Source organism: Pezoporus occidentalis, unplaced genomic scaffold (assembly GCF_034315485.1).
Source record: "Pezoporus occidentalis ecotype Australia unplaced genomic scaffold, CSIRO_AGI_Poc_V1 ctg105, whole genome shotgun sequence".
NCBI classification, from domain to species: domain Eukaryota; kingdom Metazoa; phylum Chordata; class Aves; order Psittaciformes; family Psittacidae; genus Pezoporus; species Pezoporus occidentalis.
This window is the reverse complement of record NW_026912832.1, coordinates 1,541,086-1,563,691: the sequence shown is the minus strand read 5'-3', so window position 1 is coordinate 1,563,691 and position 22,606 is coordinate 1,541,086.

Below are 22,606 nucleotides of genomic sequence, written 5' to 3'. Positions count from 1 at the left end.
TGAAACTTTGTGCTGCTCTGAACTTTCCTCTCTGCAACTTACATAAAGAAATACAGCATTTAACTACAATCTACAAAGTTTAAACAAATACAAGAATCAGAAGAATAGAAGCAGGAAGGTCCATGAAACAGCACTCTACAGACATTCATCCACATGATATGGGTTGTAACTTGTGACCTTCATTATCATCATTATTGATAAGAATTCTTTAATATATTTTTCTTCTTAGTATTACCCTTACACATTTAAAAGCCTATCATATCAGCCTGGTGTCAGAGCTATTCTAACACCAGATCCTAATATGAATAATTTATCCAGATATGCTTCATTGAATACTCTTAAGAAAAAACCCAACAAAACTACCCTAGGTGCAAGCCCAACCAAGGTGACCCCAAAATACTTCAAAAGTAAGGCTGAAAATTTTAAATACAGTTAGTACAGAGAAAGCAAATGTGTACATTTAAGAGTTCTCCCATTCGAATTAAATCTTGATCTTAATTCACCATGTTTACCTTCTTAATAGTCAGCTCTTTATTCCCAATGATAGGATGCATTCATTAGATAAAATACACCAAACCTGAATATATCAACAATTTCTTGATTACAGGTTTTGAAGGGTTTTGGTTACCTTATTGTCTGCAATGGTTGGAACTTGCTATTTATTGCAAAATAATTACAATCAACTTGTTTGCCTTACATCTGTAGGGAAAACCATAGTCAGTAAGGAATTTAGTCTCCAGCATCAGCAGGTACTTAGAATTTCAAGGGAAATACGTAGTGCATCATTCAACCAACTTTGTCAACAGTGGACAACTTGCATTTGTGTTAAATAAGCAGCATGTAATTTATGACTGCATAGACTGGAAATGTGCTCCTTTGTGAACTCACAAATGCTAATTGCAATTCAAAATATCTACTTTTGTGAGTTACAGTGGTACACAAAATTAATGTTTGTAGATAACCATATTTATTTATGTTAAAGTCTAATATAGGCAGCTAGAAATGAGGTTGGAGGTCTAAGAGTTATTCGCTGCTAATTACTCATAATCCATAATAGTACGTGGGCATGAGATATACTAGCAGTTCTCTTATAGAAAGCTTATACTTCTTTTAGTATAAAGCTGTCCCACTCTGGTGTTATCAGTTAGTGAAATGTAAAGACTGAACTTGTTTCATGGAGGTTTATGCACATACCAGAGCTTCCTTAGAGCACCATATACCTAAGTGAAGCATTCTTCCTGCATGAATCCCAGAACAAAGCATGCATTTCCATGACAAAGGTGAATCCTGCATCAGAAGCACTTCACTTCAAACACATTCACTATATCTTATTTAAATATAGAAAGAGAAGAAAAACTGTTCTTTCTAAAGCTGTAGACAACATGGATTCTTTGGAAAACTTGTTATACTTATTTGTCCTATTTGATGCTAGGATAGCAGCACTGCGCAACTTCAACCAAAAGGTTTGCTCCTGAAGAACTCTGATAATACAATTTACCGCAACTCTGCTAAGCTTGTACTTCAAAAGCTAAAATCACCACCACATCTGTCAGTTAACTAATCTCCCAGTGAAACAAATGCCAAAACCACATTGTTAGATGATAGTTTATTTTTCAACCAGACAAAAAGGGAGGTTCTATTGAATAGACTCTCTGTTCCCACATTAGCAAGTACCAACAAATGCCCTATTATATGCAAACATCTTTTACATTCAAATGCACTTGAAAATTTCATTGTATTACCATTCTTTAAAACATAAGAATATTAGTTATCCCAATTCAAGTTTGGATGCATATGAAGCAGATTTTCCAGTTGTGAAGAAAACTGGAACTGAGTGCAAGCTGCATTTTGCCTAACCAGCATTTACCCACAAAAACTATTCTTCATTTTAGAAATTTTCTTCTAAACAGAGCTAATCCAATGAGCAACAAAGATATAAATACATGTAGTGTGCAAAAATATTCATCCAATTAGAGCAGTAAAACACATACCAGTCTTAAAACACTTTGAGAAATAAAACACCATATTTCCAAGAGCCAAACACAGAGGTATGTTAAGTGAATAATAAAAACACACTTGTGTGTACTAATTGGATAATGACATATATTGCTTTGACTGTCAGTTACCACTGTGCCTTTAAAAGTTCCTTTTGTTAAGCACATAATTTCACTGTTAAAAATGAATAAGAACCTCTGCCACTGCCTTAAGACAGCCTTGCATATGGTACAGATCTAACTTCAGTGTTACTTATGAAATAATCCCCATTGTAAATCTTTGCACTTTACATTTGCCTTTACTTTAGATCTGCCTAGGGTATTTTCTGGTTAGTTTTTTTAAAAAACTTCTGAAACCTTGGGGAAGTTTATAAGGAGAACAATACACATTCCTCATTTTGGTTAAAAAGAGTGGGGTTTGCAGAGTCTGGATTACAAACCCTTTCACTGTAAGAAAGCCCTGTGCAAAGCTGCTTCTGATTTGCCACCAAGACACAGTCTGTCCTTCCTGCAACTGAAATCCACAAGTAATGGCACAGTTTTGACCTGCTATCATGTCTTACACTGCATCTCCCCAGGCACTCTGCCAAGTGGTTTTAGTATTACTCTTGTCACCCGGGCAGGAAGACTAGTCAAAATTAAGCTAAATCCTGAGGTAATCTCTCACCTCAGTGTTGGTGGGACTGACCAAGTCTGCATTTTACACCTAAATAGACCCCAGATCAGCATTTTTGCATGCCTATGTCTGCATGAATTTTTTTTGATCACCACTCGGAGCTCTAGACTATCACAGTTATCAACAATTTAAAAGCATACACTGATGGAGAGGAGGGGGACAGAGCTAATTTCAGGTACTCAGACTGAAGTTTACCCTCCACTCCCCACAAGGTGAGGCAAAGAAAAAGAGTCACACTCCCAGAGTTTTCTGCCAGCCTCTTGCCTTTGCTTACACAATCTACCCGGGGAGAATCCTCCACCCGTACCAAGACCTTCAGCATCAAGTCACAAAACAGATGTGACGACAAGGTACACCCAAAAATGTCAACAAGCACCATTGCTGGATCAAACCTCCAAAGGATTGCCAGCTAGTTAGAAAGAAACACCGAACCCCAAGGCAACGTTTCCAAGAGCACCTCGCGGTTCACTTGGATATCCTCACTCTTTGCCCCTCACATCCTCCTCCAGCCCCTGCTCATTTCCAAAGTGAATGAGCCCACACTGTCCTCCCAGGGGCTGAGAGCCTGTTTCCCCACTAGCACTTGGAAAATCCCCAGCCAAGTTTTCCCACCGCGTTCTCCGCATCCCCACTGCATGCCTTTAACCTTACCCTGAGGAGAGGGCAGGCAGGCTACCTCCCCGTGCTCGGCAGTCCGGTTGCGTGCAGGGCGCAGAGTGATGGAGAGCAGGGAACTCTTCAGTAATAATCAGCGCTGAGAGGCTGCTCCTGTGAATAGTGTACATCCTGTAGCAGCAGGCTCTGTTTCTAGCAGCTGGCAGCAGCCTTCGCAGGAGCGGTGATGAGCACAGCTTGAGATCTTCCACAATTAACCAAATATTGTATAGCGGCAACAAATCAACAACTAAAACCTGGCTCACAAATAAAAGCAAAGTACAATTTCAGATGGGAGCTGAAAGCTTAAGTCACCGAATGCTACATTTCTTCTTCAAGATTATTCCAGCAAGCTCCTTCTGCTATTTTTACTGTACCATAATGCACTAGGTCTGGCTTTTACCCTATTGAAAGAACATGAATATATTATTATCCACACAAAAGAGCAGGTTATTGTTTATGAATTACCAGCCTTCCCAGCAACAAAGGCTATTTTCATAAGAAAACTCAATTTCATTTTAGCTCCAATTTGATTACCAGCTGAAGAAAAGCAGCCCTGCGCCTAAACCTCAAAGGATTTTTATTCATACCATTGAATGGGCTTTATTGCTTCCTTTTCAAAACTGATGTAGAAAGCTTTTAGAGTAAAACATTGACAAAAAATTATTGCGCTGCTATTTTGTGCAATAACAGAGCTGAAGAGGGGCAATGATTTCTCAGTCATCCTTCACTGTACTTCAGAACAGTAAAGGCTGGAATTAATGACAGACCATAGAGAGGAGCTAAGCCAAGGTCTCACAATGCATGTCAAATCTAAATGATCACTATACATTGAAAAGACCCAAAAAAGCCTGCAGCTGATTGATTCATGGCTTTCACAAGAAAGACAGGCTTGAAGAGTTTATTGCACCACAATTTACTCTGAATTATCATAAAAATGAATGTAGAGGCTGAATGTCACCCCGGCACACTCCAAAAACACACATCCAGGGACAAAGTTCACCCAGGAATTATAGCAGTGCTGTTCATGCTACTATAGTTAAGGGTCTGTCACTTTTCTCCTATTATAGGGGGTTTTAGCTCAGCTGTAAAGCTGTGCTCCAGAATAAAACTTGGCACAAAGGTCTCATTTTGAGCGAATATAAATTTTTTTAAACAACTCTAAAAGGGGAAAAAAAAAAAACAACAACTCTTTCCAGGCTGTTTTTAAGTTAAACATTTCTAAAAGCTGCTTGCTAATTTCTGAGGCTTTTTAACAATTGTGTAACTCAAGATTGGGTTGAGGATTTAAATATTTTTCCTCTAAGAAATAAAAATCAAGATGTCAGGATCATAAAGGACACAAACTGGTTTTGCTCCACCAGACAAAAAGATTTTAAAATTATTGATTTTTTTTAAATGGTTCGTAGAGCACATACAGTAGAAGAGTGGGTTTGGTCTGTTAGCACATGGACTTTGCGAAGACACCTGGATGTTGCATTATGAAAGCAGCCTCTGCAACACTATGAATAAATTGCTCAGTCACTAAATTAAGAAGTCTCCCCAAAAAAATCACATACAACAGATCAGAATGACTCAAATGCAGCACATTTAAGACTACTGATTCTGAGACAATTTCTCCGTCTTTACTCAGCTACCATAAAAATGCAGTTAATTCATTTTCCTCTTTCAGTGGTTTGACATTAACTTTTGAAAAGAAAAGTGGAAAATAAACTGTAGTTTCTACCATAAATCCCATTTGGGGCTCTTTGACCAATTCAGAAAATTTGAAACCTGAATTAGTTTTACAAGGAAACCAACAATACTTGGTCATGCTATATTTCTACTTTTTCATTGTGCAATTTTTAACATTATCTGGCCTGAGAGAGATTCACATTTCAGGCATTCCTCCTAATCTCATATAGATTTCGGGGGGTAAAAAGGCTGACTTTGAGTGTTGGTCACTCATGTCTGTTAGTGGAGCCCAAACCTGGAATCACAGAATGATCTAAACTTCCTTTCTGGTTCTCTTGCAGAATGTGCACAGCACACACTGAAGAGATGAAAGAGTTCAGCTCCTGCTAAAGGCAGATGCTACTTCTTGGGTTCATAACTAGGTCCAGATCCATTAAAGGTCAAAAGAGTTTGGTTCTTTATGCTCATTTCAGTGAGTCAGAGTTTCTGTACTGGCATGGTCAGGCTGCAGAAGTCCTTTGTGAAATGCAACTAAGAACACATTCCTGTATATTTTGTTATGGAATGCTTCTATTGAAAAATATCTAGAGTTCATAACAGCAAAAGAAGCCTGAAAACCCTTGCTTCAGTACCAGAGAGAAAGAGCCTGTACATCAAAAGAACTGATTTTGTGTAAAATATTACAGTTAGGTTTTTTCACAGCTATTTCTTAGAGTCAGGAGCCCCCTATAAAATTCAGTATACATACAGGCTACTGTCAACTTGCAGAAGCTGAGTACAAAGATGTATTTAAAATTCCAGTATACAGCTATACCAGCTACACAGTCTCATCCTACCCACACCTTCAAATGTTTTGATTTGATTTTATTTTTTACTGTGTGTACTTCTCTGAAGAGTTGGTGGCAACGGCAATGCACTCCCCTGAGATACATCCAGATCCTAGAAACTGGTGCAGGAAACAGGAAAATTTTGTGTTTGGACCAAGGGGAAAAAAAAAGAAAAAAAGAAAGAAAAAGAGAAAAAAGGATAGTATAGACCATGAACAGTTACAAATAGTTTTCAAATTCAGAAAGTTCTAATTCCATAGTGGTTTAATACCCATAAAACATGGAGAATGTTGCACAGGTATGCCTGAGGAGAAAGAAGAAGGTTACAACCACTTATATTCTGAAAAATAGTAGCATTTAGGGAAGTATATTGTAACTAGTGAAAAATATTTGTCCAGATACAGCAATTCCAGTTCCTATTCATAAGGCTTGTTGCCACATCAAGGCATTAAGAGCATCTGCACAATACCGCTACCCAGGGACACTATTTTTTACCAGAAATTCTTATATTCTTGGCACTATTTCTGTGTAAAAAAAAAAAAAAAAAAGCTACTGAAGATTGGGAAAGTACTGTGCATCAAAAGAGATCTCATACTGCTGCATAACGTATTTAAATGTGTGTATGTGTGCACATGCTGGCTATGAAAGTGGCCTCCATATATATCCTCACACAAATCTAGCTGGTTCTGCAGTAGTCTCATAATTTGTGTTTATCTATCATACGCAGTTACATGCACGTGCACATTTTTGGTTATAGCAGATGCTTTCTGAAAATATCTTTTATCTCTAATACCACATATTTTAAACTTAGAAGATCTGACAGACTAAGGAAGTCTTAAAAGAGACACTATTTTAATGCATTAAAGGGTGAGCTGACAGAGGGTTTGGACCCTCCTGATAATTCACGGCTGCACCCTGCCTCTTCTGCCACTCGTTAACACTTACTGTCTTTGTAGGCAGCATTCAGGGGTAGGTGTGAAAAGTCCTGTCACCCAAGGCACCATGCAATCCAGCAGCAAACAGCCTGCTGCTGCCTGTAACGAAGCCCATAATGCAGAAATGCAGCAGTGCTTGACATAGTGTTAAACCAGCAGCAGCTTACTTGTGCAAGAGAGACTGGAGCTGGGAACCCGTGATGGATTTCAATCCCCTAACATACACAAGAGCTAAGTTGTGGAACAGGAAGATCTCTTTGAATGCAACAGCCATAGATATGATTAAGTGCTCTGCCAGCACAACAGGAAGTAGGGAAATAGCCCCAGGATTTGTCCACACTTTCATTAAAGCATTTCACAGGGAAAGGAAGGGAAGCTGTCAAGCCACCAGTTAAGTACAAGAGATGTTTAAAGTAAACAGGCTTGCCTCTACCAAGTCTTCTTCATTAATCTTTCCACAAGATTAACATAGTCATACCTCCCATACCTTAATCCTTTGACAAAATATAATCAGGATACCCTTAAGCCCATGGAAGAGCAACACCAAAAGAGGGTTTCTAGCAGTGTCTTCCTGCTCTCTCTTTCCAAAACCCTGTCCCATAGAGCCTTCGGCATTTCCCTCCTCATCAGCTCTAACTTCAGCAGCACCCTTAAATCTGCCACATCCTTCCCTGCAAGCAAACGCTGTGCTTTTACTCTCCCTCCAGGTCCCAACCCTCCTTTTTCCTTCACCTCCTCTTATTTACGTGACTGTGGTGAGAATGGCATGCCCCAACATAGGAGAAAGGAAAATAAGGGTCTCTGGGTGTAAACCTTGGATGTCAAAAGCTGCCCTACCTCACCAAAAAAAAAAAAAAACAAAATAAAATGCTAAAGACCTGTCAGAACTCACTACTTGGCCAATACCGAAAAACTGCCCTTTTGCAAAAGGAGGTGACACAGTTAATTTTAAACTATTTAAATCAGCCAGTACTAGGTGATCCCTCCCATTTTAAAGATGGGTTTGCTGTTTTATCATTGCCTTACAAGTGTGGGCCAAAGCACTGTCAGTCTTCCTTTTGCTCTCCCAGATCACAGGCCACCTTGCGCTTCAGTACTCAGGAGGTAAGAAAAGCCTTAGAGAAAGTACACACAAGAGAGTACAAAGACCTCCTACAAGAAAAGGGAAAAGGGTAGGCACTGTAGAACTTCAGATTACAAATTCATTTACTGTTTTTATATTATCTCCACTTTTGCCAGGATCAGATAAATTTAGATTAAATCAGATTAATTAACGTACCAACTTTATATTATTCCCTTTTTTTCTTTCCTTATCTGTTTCGTAGGAAAGGCCTTAGACTTACTCATAACCTAAAATAAACATCTTCTCAATTTTTTTATTCATCTCACAGCTGAGCCTTTTAGCAGCCTTTCAGGCAGCACGGCTGCTGCCTTGCTCACCAGTTTGGGAATCTCAGGTAGACCCCATTTCTCTACCCTGTCTAAACCCATGAAGAACAAGAGAAGCAGCAGTAAGAAGCTGGTACAGCCTGGCTAGAAGCACTGCTATTCTGCATGTGAGGGGGTAAATGACTGCTCACCAGCTCCGGTTTTTAGTTTTGATTTTTCTCCCCAGAGAGGAAGGGCATTTGATGGAGTCTTGGAAAAAAGAGCTAAGAAGCAACCTGTCATTGCTGATCGCATTACTGCAGGAGGTGGGAAAACTGCTGGTGGACTTGAAGCCTGTTATGTCAGACAGAAACTGCTCTTTGGCTGGGAAGTGAACAGCCCAAAGCAGGTATCAATGGATGTGGAAGCAGAAGGAGACAAGGCTATGTTGTCAGTGTGTATTATTGGCCATGGTCTCTCTGGACATTCATGCTTTTGTAAGCATTCCTACAGACTCTGATTTTCAGGTGGAAACTGTATCACGGTTTTTTACTAATGGAAAGTAACTGCGGGACAGGGAAGTGTACATAACCCACTGTGCATTTTTGTTAACATAGAGATGGTCAGATCATGTGGACTTAAACCCCAGTTTAAGTCTTTGTAAGGATACAGGCAATTCTCTGCTTCTTGGCAGAAATCCTTTCTCCCTCTCCAGAAGAATAAGTATTTACTTTGGAAAAGCAATTTGGAAAAGTAAATACAATTTATTAGAAATGCTATTTCAAATCAGAAAGCAAAACTCTCTGTGAGATTTAGCTGGCAGGAAAACCCATGCAAAGTAACATACAAAGAATGTAAAGAAAGACTAGCTGTCGGTGGGAGGAATATTCAAAGACAGCAAGGGAAAAGAGAGCTCAGTTCAAAGGAAGTTTGTAATAAATGATTGCCTGAAGTAGATTTAAATGGAAGAAGACAACTTACAGATATCAAAAAAGACTAATACTGAGGACAACATACCTAAGCTACAGCCATGAGTAGCAGCTAGGTAGCTAAGAACAGTTCCAAATACAGCAGTTTGGGCCAGTCCTTCATTTCTGACAGAAAAGGATCTCATTAAAAAATGATCCTCAATAACTAGTCTTATTTGTGACACAAGGCAGGGAGTAACATTGTGCTTATCTGGTTCTTCTCACTGTCTATTAACATACTGAGAACAGGTATGTTTGAAAAAAAATGTACTCCTTAAGGCACTACTCCTCTCTTTCATCTTTCTTTGCATTACCTTGGAAAGAATAGAACCAGCAATATCGTTTCTACTGATATTTCAAGAAAAATATAGTTCTCTAAACATCATGGATATTGTTTTTGACAAGATGCAGTGACATCTGGTGCAGTGCCACTGGAAGGAATTAGCTTGGTTTGTGGTGGATGGGGTCTCTTTGAAAATGAACAACGAGGATTAAAAAGGAATGAGAAAGGAAGCTGATAGCAAAGGTTGAGGAAAACACAAAGGGTCTATTGGACAGCACTTCTATTCTTCTCTGTATGGTGCATTAAGTGCATTACAGTAAAAATGAAGGAAATTTCTTTCCTTCTCTTTAAAGTCCGACATTATTGAACCTGAAACCTTTAACTGTGAGCAAAGCTGTGGTTTTTCTTTAATACAATTCTGCTATTGATTTCTTCATGCATTTCATTGGAATGATTCTGACAGTTTAAAAAAAAATACATTACCTCGATGAAAGATACAATTTTTCTCATGGAGAAAGGCACTTGAGCAGGTATGTGTGATGTACCAGGCATGTGAATCTTAAATGGTGCTCTGAAGTACTAAGAAAAAAAGAAAGAAAAGAAAGAATGAGGGAAGGAGGCAGACAGGCAGGCAGGTAGGAAGGAGAGAGAGGAAGGAAGGAAAGAGAGGAAGGAAGGAGAGAGAGGAAGGAAGCAGAGGGAGGGAGGGAGGGATGGAGGGAGGGAGGGAGGGAGGGAGGGAGGGAGGGATGGAGGGAGGGAGGGAGGGAGGGAGGGAGGGAGGGAGGGAGGGAGGGAGGGAGGGAGGGAGGGAGGAAGGAAGGAGGAAGGAAGGAAGGAAGGAAGGAAGGAAGGAAGGAAGGAAGGAAGGAAGGAAGGAAGGAAGGAAGGAAGGAAGGAAGGAAGGAAGGAAGGAAGGAAGGAAGGAAGGAAGGAAGGAAGGAAGGAAGGAAGGAAGGAAGGAAGGAAGGAAGGAAGGAAGGAAGGAAGGAAGGAAGGAAGGAAGGAAGGAAGGAAGGAAGGAAGGAAGGAAGGAAGGAAGGAAGGAAGGAAGGAAGGAAGGAAGGAAGGAAGGAAGGAAGGAAGGAAGGAAGGAAGGAAGGAAGGAAGGAAGGAAGGAAGGAAGGAAGGAAGAAAGCTGAAGTTCACACAGAGGTTAGAGAGGCATCTTTTGCACATTGCATCTAACCTCCCCAATTGTTTTTCTCACACAGCTTAACCTCCTCTCCACACAGCTTGTGTAGTTTTATTTTTGCTAATGGACAATGGTGTATTTTTAACGTACCTTAACATACATTAAAGCATAATGTCTATTAAGCACAGAAAAGACCAGCTGTTGTTTTACCACCCCATGAGCATTATGGAAAACAGTTCTCCCATTTGCACACATGCTCACTTTAGATATGCTACACCTTTGGCATATATTAACAAGGCTCCTCTTTCTCGCAGACAGAAACTGCATGAAACCCACAGACTTGAAGGGCAAAAGCAATCATCTAGTCCAACCTTGTGCATTATGGACACTATAACTTTTTCCCTGTATATGCTATTTCAAGCTCAAAAGCCTTTCTTGAACTGCAATGCATGCCTAAATTCAGAATCAGAGAATAGTTAGGGTTGGAAAGCACCTTAAGATCATAAAGTTCCAACCCCCCTGCCACACCTCACACTAAACCATGTCACCCAAGGCTCTATCTAATCCGTCCTTGAACACTGCCAGGGATGGAGCTTTCACGTCTTTGGGCAACCTGTTCCAGTGCCTCACCACTCTCACAGTAAAGAATTTCTTCCTTATACCCAATCTAAACTTCCCGTTTAAGTTTCAACCCGTTACCTGTTGTCCTGCCGCTACAGTCCCTAATGAAGATTCCCTCCCCAACATCCCTGTAGCCCCCCTTCAGATACTGGAAGGCTGCTATGAAGTCTCCACGCAGCCTTCTCTTCTCCAGGCTGAACAGCCCCAAATTCCTCAGCCTGTCTTCATACAGGAGGTGCTCCAGCACTCTGATCATCCTCGTGGCCCTTCTCTGGACTTGTTCCAACAGTTCCATGTCCTTTTTATGTTGGGGACACCAGAATTGCACACAATACTCCAGGTAAGGTCTCACAAGAGCAGAGTAGAGGGGCAGGATCACCTCCTTCGACCTGCTGGTCACACTCCTTTTGATGCAGCCCAGGATACGATTGGCTTTCTGGGCTGTGAGCATACACTGCAGCCGGCTCATGTTCATTTTCTCATCCACCAAAACCCCCAAGTCCTTCTCCTCAGGGCTGCTCTGAATAAATCATCTTTTCTTTTTCATGTTGAATTGAAATTTGTACAGTGAAGGGCTTTGCTGCCCTTGATAAATTATAACAATGGTTAATTTTCTATACTGTCACATTTCCCACATCATACCCTTACTTTTAGGCTGAATTTGTCTTTAAGTCATTGTGAAGAGAAAGATCTATTCAACCTGCTGCAGAAATGTGCCCCAGTTTTGGTCTCATTCTGGGGACAGGTTCATCTGAACTAACAATGCTGCTACCACTCTTTTCTTCCATACTATGCACATCCCCAGCTCACTTGAATCAATCACTTGTCCTCCCAGCAATCTGCCAGCTGGCCAGCTGTAGTAATCAAGTAGTCTGGTAGAAGTGTGGTGTGATATCGGCAAGACCCAGCTTTGAGAAGAGATTACTGGGGTTTCCCCTTTTTCAAAGTTACTTTCATGAAGATGGCACAGGAAAGGATTCCAAGTAACTTTGGCCAGCCTGTCAAACCTCTTCTGTGGAGGAGCACCAGAAATCCTATGTATCCAAACTCCAGGAATAGTAAACTGACCATGATGCTCCTAAGAACAAAGTTTGAGTATTTTCCTAAGAATAATAAATCAAGTTCTCTATCTCCATATCTATTCTCAGGGAAAGAGCAACTGTTTGAATGAATGGTGCTCTGCTGGGTCTTTGGAGCAAAAGCTTTCCTTTTCATTCTGCGATGTTCACATACTCTGGTGTCAACGCTCATTGTAATTATCTTACTAGCAAAAATCATAGAATCATAGAATGGTTAGGGTTGGAAAGGACCTTAAGATCATCTAGTTCCAACCCCCCTGCCACAGGCAGGGACACCTCACACTAAACCATCTCACCCAAGGCGTCGTCCAACCTGGCCTTGAACACCGCCAGGGATGGAGCATTCACAACCTCCCTGGGCAACCCTTTCCAGTGCCTCACCACCCTAACAGGAAAGAATTTCCTCCTTAGATCCAATCTAAACTTCCCCTGTTTAAGTTTGAACCCGTTACCCCTTGTGCTATCACTACAGTCCCTGATGAAGAGTCCCTCCCCAGCATCCCTATAGGCCCCCTTCAGATACGGGAAGGCTGCCATGAGGTCTCCACGCAGCCTTCTCCAGCTGAACAGCCCCAACTTTCTCAGCCTATCTTCATATGGGAGGTGCTCCAGTCCCCTGATCATCCTCATGGCCCTTCTCTGGACTTGCTCCAACAGTTCCATGTCCTTTTTATGTTGAGGACACCAGAACTGCACACAATACTCCAGGTGAGGTCTCACGAGAGCAGAGGGGCAGGATCACCTCCTTCGACCTGCTGGTCACGCTCCTTTTGATGCAGCCCAGGATACAGTTGGCTTTCTGGCCTGCAAGCGCACACTGAAGCTGCCTCATGTTCATTTTCTCATCAACCAACACCCCCAAGTCCTTCTCCTCAGGGCTGCTCTGAATCTCTTCTCTGCCCAACCTGTAGCTGTGCCTGGGATTGCTCCGACCCAGGTGTAGGACCTTGCACTTGGCATGGCTAAACTTCATGAGGTTGGCATCAGTCCACCTCACAAGTGTGTCAAGGTCCCTCTGGATGGCATTCCTTCCCTCCAGCCTATCAACCGAACCACACAGCTTGGTGTCATCGGCAAACTTGCTGAGGGCACACTCAATCCCACTGTCCGTGTCACCGACAAAGATGTTGAACAAGACCGGTCCCAACACCGATCCCTGAGGGACACCACTCGTTACTGGTCTCCAGCCATTGACCACAACTCTTTGTGTGCGGCCATCCAGCCAGTTCTTTATCCACCGAGTGGCCCATCCATCAAATTGACGTCGCTCCAATTTAGAGACAAGGATGTCATGTGGGACAGTGTCGAACGCTTTGCACAAGTCCAGGTAGATGACATCAACTGCTCTACCCCTGTCCATCAGTTCTGTAGCCCCATCATAGAAGGCCACCAAATTGGTCAGGCAGGATTTCCCCTTAGTGAAGCCATGCTGGCTGTCACCAAGCACCTGGTTGTTTTTCATGTGCCTTAGCATGCCATCCAGGAGAATCTGCTCCAAGATTTTGCCAGGCACAGAGGTGAGACTGACTGGTTTGTAATTCCCTGGCTCATCCATTTTCCCCTTCTTGAAAATGGGGGTTATATTTCCCTTTTTCCAGTCATCGGGAACTTCACCTGACTGCCATGATTTCTCAAATATGATGGCCAGCGGCTTCACAACTTCATTCACCAGCTCCTTCAGGACCTGCAGATGGATCTCATCAGGACCCATGGACTTGTGCACGTTCAGATTTTTAAGATGGTCTCGAACCAGATCCTCTCCTACAGTGGGCACAAGGTCTTCATTCTCAAAATGTCTTTGACCTGTCTACTATGCATACAAAGCATGACCTAGGGTCTGTGCAATGGTTGCATGAGGAGAAATGGGAACAGGGCAGCTGTAGGACAGACTGGCTAGTCAACTATGTAGACCTAAAGTTGCAACTTCCCTTGCTGAAATAAAGAAAGTTAAAAAAAGCCTTTCCCCTTTTTTGTGCTGCACAGAAAAGTGTTACGTTAGGTTATGCGATGAAAGGTTCCCACAAAGGAGAACAGAGAGACAATATCAAGTGGGGATCCTGAGTTAATGACTCCCAAGGAATGGACACCCTGTCCAGGTCCCTCCTAGCACAGCCACCAGCCCTACTGTCCAGGCATGGAGTCCACCAAAGCGCTCATCAGGAGCAGCTTTCCAGATCCCCTTTAAAACTAAGGAGAGTTGCTGCCTAGGGTTGGGATATATTATGGGATGCAGGGAAAGAGCAGTTTGGGATTATCCAGGAATTACTATTGGATACTTAGAGCAGGAACCAAAGGTGGAGAAGAAAGGCATCTAGGTGATTTGGGAGGGAACAATGCAGGAAAACACAGAGGCAAGCAGACTGGATGTATGCATGTAAATAGGGAGCTGGCTGTTACACTTGTCTGGCCATGGCTGTTTTGTTTACCTAATTAAATTCCTTTCTCCTTTTCTGGGTGCAGACTCCATTTCCTGTGTGCGCTACAGGGTCTGAGTGCAGTGCAGCAACCAGAGTGTGACCTTTAGTCACAGAGACCCATGGGTCCATGGTGGCAGCAGTTGCAGTGAGCGAGGGCATGCTGGTGAGTGTGAGCACTAGCAGAGATACTTGTGAATACATGAAGTGGTCTTGGAACCAGGCATGACTGACTGTCTGTCTGTTTCTAAGGGTGAGACCCATATGTATGTATGTGTGTCTCTAAGGGTGAGATCATGGATGGTGGTGGCTGTGGGACCAAGGCAGTCCCAGCCAGCTTGGCGTGGGGGATGAGTGGAGAGAGTCTGTGCCAGCAACCACATATGGTCTCCAGCCTTTGGGCTTATATGTCCAGGTACCAGCAACTGGAGATACTGGGATCCAGAGACCAGTTATGGGGCAGACTGAGTGTCTGAGGCCATCTGCTGGAGGGATTCACCTTGTACATGTTTAAGGTTTACTTAAACTGTGCAAGAGGGAAAAGTCTTCTTGCTATCCTTATTCTGGATAGAAATCCAATACTTAACAGCTCTCAACAAGAAATATGAGGTGTGGCTTAAAGGCATTATTCAGGCTTGAAGCGCCTCAGTCCCCTCAGAAGCACACTCCAGTAGAAGTTCCCATTTGAAAAGTTCAGGAGAGCTCTCTCTTCTTCAAGAAATGCAAATTAAAATCCCAGCATTTTTCCCTGCTCTGCCATTCTTATTAAACCAACAAATCCAAACCCACTACCTGAAGCATTCCCAATACTAATTATACACCATGTTTGTTTTCAAGACATGATGTTGATTTAGCTATGTGCTCCATAGCCCTTCTTTTGTGAAAAATGGTGAATAATAATTGCCTTGTCATCTTTCTGGACCATCTGTAATTTTATAGTCTTCCATCCTAATTCAGTCGGAGATGCCTGTCTCTAAACATGTTACATGTGAAATCGAGAAGACCAGGTGGACTTTGACATCCAAATGAAGCTTACAAAAGTTAAAGAGAATGAACCCTATCTTTTACTGTCCTAAAAAAAAATTATCTGAATTTGGCTACTATTTGAACACTCCATTAATTTTCATAATTTTGTTGAATTGCATCTGGTCAAGGAATCCCTTCAGTTTTTTGAGCACTGGAAATTAACCCAGGATGTGATACATACAAGCTGCTATGCGTTGTATTTACCACATAATTACTATACTGTATGTACAAGTTTACACATTCAGTACAGAAACATGAGCTTTTTTCCATACCCATAATATTAGAAAATACTATAGAAAAAACCAAACACACACACAAACGTAACCTTCTATTCTGCATTATAGAAACCTCATTTGTAGCTAATAATGTAAGATATACTTGATGGAGATTTGCATAAATGATTAAATTTCCTTTGGCATCCATTGAGACATATATAAAATACTGCGTTAGATCAACAGCTGACAAGTGTTTCTGATTAAACAAGACAAATGCTCAAAAGCTTTGTGTCAACTCAATATAAGTGTTCCTATTGTTGCCAACAATTCATAAATAGATAGACTTCCCTGCAGAGCAGAGGCACAGTTTTTTTAGTGGGACCACTGCTCTCATCATTACTGATCCACAGGGATGCCCAGTGCAGGGTACCTGGCTCTGAAGTGTGAGCCAGTATGTCTTGGTCAGCACCACAGCTCCTTTCCAAGACCACCAGCTGAGCTGGGAGCCTCCAAGCAGCAGCCTAAAGAGCTCCAAACAGGCAGAATTCCTTGCTATAGGTTTTCACACAGGGCTGAGCTCTCCCAGTGCGAGTTGCACAGGCTTGTTCCTTGAAGAGTCCTTCAAGAGCATGTACAGTTGATAGATCTTCATCTATCTATTGGATAGGCTAATCACCTATCTGCTTGAACGGGGGAAATTCACAAGGAACTTGGGATTCAAGCTGGGAGGCAAAACATAAATCTCCAGGTTGAGCAGTCAACTACAAAAAGGGAGCTCATGATGTAACATAAGACTTCAATGACTTAAATCCTCCTGCATTTCAGTTTATATGTTCCTATCTGCTCTACTGAATCCTGAAATTAGTTATATAGAAAATATTGAGTGCATTTGCTCCACAGAAAGAAGAGGTGGTCACTGACAATCTATAAGGAGTGAGGAGACATTCTGCTTGGTGCAGAAACCTAAACTTATTAAACCCATCAGCAAAAACAGAGATTTGTAATGAAAATATTAAGATTAGTATGAATGGAGAGTGAATGGACATGTCTGGGTGTGGAAGCACAAGAAGGAAAACCAGAAGCAGGGCTGTAAGAATGGCAACTGTTGATAAGACTGAGGTTCCCAGATCTGCAAATTCCCAGCACCCGGACACACAGCTTCCCAGAACACCCAGATGGAGAACGCACTAAGACTTTAACAAAGGACAGTCTGCATTATGATGACAACAAAGATAATGGACAGGACTGGAGTGTTAAAACACAGGGATGAGGAGCTTAAAGGGAATAAATCTTAATGACTCACACAAGTGGGTCAGGATGTCTCAAAAGACAGAAATCGCTGTCAGTTCCTAAAAGGCACACCTTCGTGACCTCAACTTGCTGACCATGTGCTGAGGAACCCAGAACATAGAGGAGAAGGTAACTGGCATGCCTCATTCTCTGTCCTAGCCAGTCTCTCTGGAAACACAACTCACTAATTAGAAAATTAGTGATAAAGTATAAATAAATATAAATAAATTTATATTTATATATTTATAAATAAATATATACATGTATATACTTTTAAATTTATAAATAAAGTAGAATTAGTGATTTTTAATATATAAGAAAAATGTCTCACATTGAGCTTTGCTACAGTATTCCCTGGATTCTGGGCACATGAGCACAACCTTAAATCAGACTCCCATGGAGTCCTCTCTCCCATGAAGTCTCTGAAAATACTGAAGGTCCATTAGTTCCCTTGCCTCTGCACTTCAGCCCACAGCCAAGTTAAATGTTGAAATGAGGGATGAAACTATTCACAAAGCTCGTCTGTCTCATGAGGTGAAGCAGATATCTCATGAAGGCACAAATCACAGAAATTATTCTTAACTGACAAATAGGCAGCTATCAAGCCTCCCATTTTGGAGATCAGCTCTGAGAATCTGGTAGTTATTCAGAGTATCCACTGTACATCTACCAGCTGTTGTTAATGATTAATGAATTTAGGGGTACTGGATGCTGTATACTTGGGAGAGGATATGGAATTACTCTTGGTCATCAAGGACTGACCCCCTGCAAGCTTTAACTCAGTCACCATCACTCTAATGGAAACGAAGCACTGGGGCTGTAGGTAGTGACTGCCACTGCTCTTTAGCTGTTTACAAGCATTACATTCACAATTCCTCCTCTTCAATTCCCCATAAGCAAGTTAAGTACATTTGTGTACCTAGGCTGTATTTCAGCTGAAAAGTGCTACATGCACAGGCTAATGGGAAAATAGTCCCTGAGACTTCAAGTGTATTACCTGTGGTAAATTAATCATTTAATGTAAGCATACATTTACGTAATATTTGCCTAAGAGTTGCTCTGAAATTCTCTTTGAATAATACACAATTAGATTTAAATGTTTTCTTCAGTTTTCCTTTCGTGAGCATATTTTCCAAATTTTCTCCAATAATTCATTCCATAGCTGCATTTCAACTGCTTTGTAAAATTTTACTAACTCACAAAGATATAATTTGCATAGAAATGAAATACAGACAAAAATGCTGAAGAAAAGAGGAGATTTAAACTAAGTATAGCATCACAAACAATTTCTTTCATAGGTGCTTTCCAGTGCAGTTGGAAACAATCATTTAAAAGAATACTATCAAAGAACATGCTGTACCAAGAAATGGTATATTATAAACTCAATTCAAACAGCCACATCTAAATTCCACATTCATATGGATTGAATGATTGACTGATTATTACTGGCATTTATTTCACAGAAAAAAGGGCAGCTTAATAAAAGTGTATTATTCAGTCAATGGTGTGGTATGATGGATAAAGAGGTGAAAATTACAAACATTTAAATCCAACAAAAGGAAGAAGGTAAGGAAAGTAGTGAAAAAGAGGGATGAGAATTCGCCACTAAGTGATCATCTTCTAGGTTAGCCTATTGATGGTCTACTCCAGCAACCAGACTCAGAAAATAGAATCACAGCTTGACTTTACAGTCCAAATAAGATACCACACCAGTCCTTGATGAATCAAGTTTTTTAGAAGTATCAGGTTTTTCAATCTATACTTCAAGGTTTGAAAAACAGCACATGGAAAACTGAACCTGGCAAAGAAGTTACAAATTACTCTTGGGAAAGAAGGATGAACTGCTCATTCTTTTTCTTTTTGCCTATTGTATATCTGTCTTTGTTGATTTAATCTTGCATGAGCTTCCTAAAAGCAAATAAAATTAGAATAAACATTCACCTTGCATGTCTGGGAGCTGATGTGCATGATAGGGCATTGAATCACGTAAGTCCAGGGCAGCCTTCAAACAGAGCTTTAAAATTACTTTTCTCCATGTGGCAAATTCTCTGAGTCACTTAATGAGTGAATCCATAACTTGAGCTGTGCTCCTCAAGGTGTCTCAGAACACCATCACCGATTGGTGGTCCTGGAGATTCACAGTCTCTCACCCATGAGTTCATGTCACCTGGTGTTCACAGAAGTGGCCAACAGCCACAGCTGTTCTCTTTCTTGCAGCAGGAGAGTTGAAGTACTTGGCGACCACGCTTTACATCAATCTCTCCTTTCCCACGAGTTCAGCATCAACCTACATGCTGAAATTCAAGCAAGCCTTTGCAAAGACCTCACCCCTCTTCTGCATTTACCTGTCCTCCTGCCTGTGTCTCTGTGAGGCCCAGAACTGAAGCACACCAAACAGTGAGGGACAAGATTTGCAAATAACTCCCCTCCCAGCCACTCTGTGCTAACCTGTTAGAAACACAAACAGTACTGTTTTACACCAGCCAGTTTCAGCAGTTTCTTCCTAGGGGTTTGCTATCCTGACGTATTTGCACATTTGAGATTTCTCCTGCTCTAAAAAAAATAATAACTGAAAAGATTTATCAGAAGTCAGTCACAGGGGTAGACAGGAGAGAGAAAGCAGCTTGCTGACTTTAAAATATATGCTAGTAAGACCTTAGCATGAGGAAATACAAGATTTGAGCCACAAGTACGTAGTGTTCCATTACACACTAAGGAAGAGACTTAGCTCAATTGCTGAGAAATGTCTTGGTATAGAATTCATCACACACTGCTTTAACTCAATCTGCCTTTACAATACAAACAACCTACTTCTATCTAGAACAAAAATGCATTAAATTTTTATTTTGAACAGAATTCATTTATTTTTAACCTAAGGTTTCCAAATATAAAGAAATCCTCTTACACACATAAAGCAGTTTCTGAACAGCAAGAACTGATCTCTTCCCAGACCTCAAATTATACCTAAACTATGGTGACAGATCAGAGCAATTGAATAACCTAGAAAATGCAGTTCATAAAAGTCCAGGAGTTTGCACAGTTCTCAGAATTTTTCTTAAAGAGGGATGGAGAAGATTTACTTTACTTTCTGCTTGTTCCAGTGCTTTCTCACACAACACTCACAAAAGGAGGTTTGGGGAACCATTTACCTGAACGATACTTTATAAATCCTTCCTAAAAATGGTGTCTCGCCAGTATAACATTCAGTTTCTACTTAGGATACATGTTTTAATGTCAAAATAAAAAGAGATGTTAGAATTATGTGAATAAAAGGCAGTATTCATCTTTGTATTTCCAGTTTCCTCAGTCTTTATTTTTGAAAAATATACTACCATAATAAAAGCTTGTAGTAAAAAAAAAAAAAAAAACAACCCAAACCAAAACCAAAAAAACCCAGCACTTTGCAGGATATTTCTCATGGTGAAAGAATGGAGCTGGCAGAGATGAGGATTGAAAGAAACCGATACAACTGGCAAACTCCATTGCTCAGGTTTGGGCTCTTAACATTAACAGTCCACAGTGCTAAAAAAGATTGTTTTAGATATACTTTTGTAAAAAAAAGAAACCTAGCAAAGGAGTCCTGAAATGTATTGCCAGCTATGTGAGTCTTTAAAATCATCCTTTCTTTCAACATTTTCTGGATACAGGACAAATACTGGGAGTTAGCAACAAATTTCCATTATGCTTTTTTCCTGTCAGCCATTGCACTAGAACAAGATGTTGGATCAGATGAACTCCTAAGGTCCCTTCCAACTCGGGCTATTCTATAATTCTATTAAATGGTCATTGCATACTGATTTCTTTTGCTTAATGAATATTGACTTGTAAATCATTGCCTTCTGTAAGTCTCCTTTCAGGTAAAAATGAAAATTTAGTGCCCATTTGGTCCTTACTGCTATAGCAGTTGTATGCCTTATCCACCCATTCTCCCCCTGAAAAGGGATAATGCTCATACTAGGTCTACTCTTCTGATTACATTCACTATCAGTTACAACCATGATAATCTTTTACATTTGCTTTTAATGATAGAAAGTGGCACAATCATGTTTGCTCTTCATTTAGGAAGAACAGAAGACCTTGGATGGACCTGAAACAAAACCAGAGAAAGCAAGGTTTGAGCAGAAGCTGGCCCATGCAGCCTTACTGGAAGAATGATGTAGCAACTGCTCTAGATAAAGCACTGACTGACTCTGCGCAAGGTCCAAAAGGAAAGCTCTCACAAACTGTATTTGCCCATCTACCTTCATTGCCCCTTGTAGCTCACCACACTCATACAACAGACTCCTTCTGCAAGCAAAGCTACAGAAACTGTAGTGTTATTGCAGGACTCAAAGTAATCATAAGTCAATTTGTTTCCACATACCCAGAAGTACAGCATCTTCTTGGTCGTTTAGATTTACAGCAGTAACTTGAGACAAAAAGGCACAGGCAAGGCTATGATATTCCATATAACACAGGTAAATGGAAGCAGGCCCTGAATGCATTTTTGCGTAATAGAAGTTTTTAAGTCATGTGTAGCTTAATATTATTCAGAATCTCTAAAAGTAGCATGCAACGTTCATGTTTCTCTCAGTGCTTCTTTCTTTACAGCATAACATCAGGACTTCACCATATTCAATGTTATGTGAGTAAAAACAAAGACAGGAAGAAATCTGGCAGCTTCAGAATATTAAGTCCCTATCAATGCATATAGATTTTAAGATAACGTCATATTAGATTTTATTTTCTAACAGTGGCCCACTGCAAAAAAAAAAAAGTAATTTAACATGACACTTAATATAACTTTAACACTACTCAACTCTAGGAATTGAAAGCCACATCAGAAATAGACACATTAGGAATCATAGGACAGCAATACTTTAGAAGAAGGAGGAAACACAAGATGTACCTGAGGCTTTCACATACCAGCTGCCAACACACAAACTACTTCAGGAAACAATCAACTAATGACAAACCTGTGCCAGAGAGGCTGGAGGACACCCAGAAGAACTAGCAGAAAGACTTGTCACTCTCAACATCTGTCCTTACACTACAGGACAGTGGAAGAAGCTAGTTTCTGCTCCTGGGCAACATCACTGTCCATCACCATCATCCTGAGTGGAGATAAGCAAGCAGCAAGCACGTTGCTAGCACGTAAGGCAAAAGCACTTTTCTTTGAGCTACTGTTCTTTGTTTGGCTTTTGGAACAAATGGGCAGGAAAGAGGGCGAAATAGCTCAACTTGTTTTAAAACACTGAGAAATTTAATAAAGATAAACAAAGCTTTCTAAAAAAGGAAAAGCAACAGATCAGAAGTAGGCACCGTTTTAACGTAAGTATTATAGTCAAACTGGAGGCCCTATGCTTGTGCATACAGAGGCAAGGCCTGTTGCTCATGGCCTAGGAATCAGAACTTGAGGAGTATTTGACATATCTTTGCAACTTGTCTTACTTAAAATTGTTTTGGCT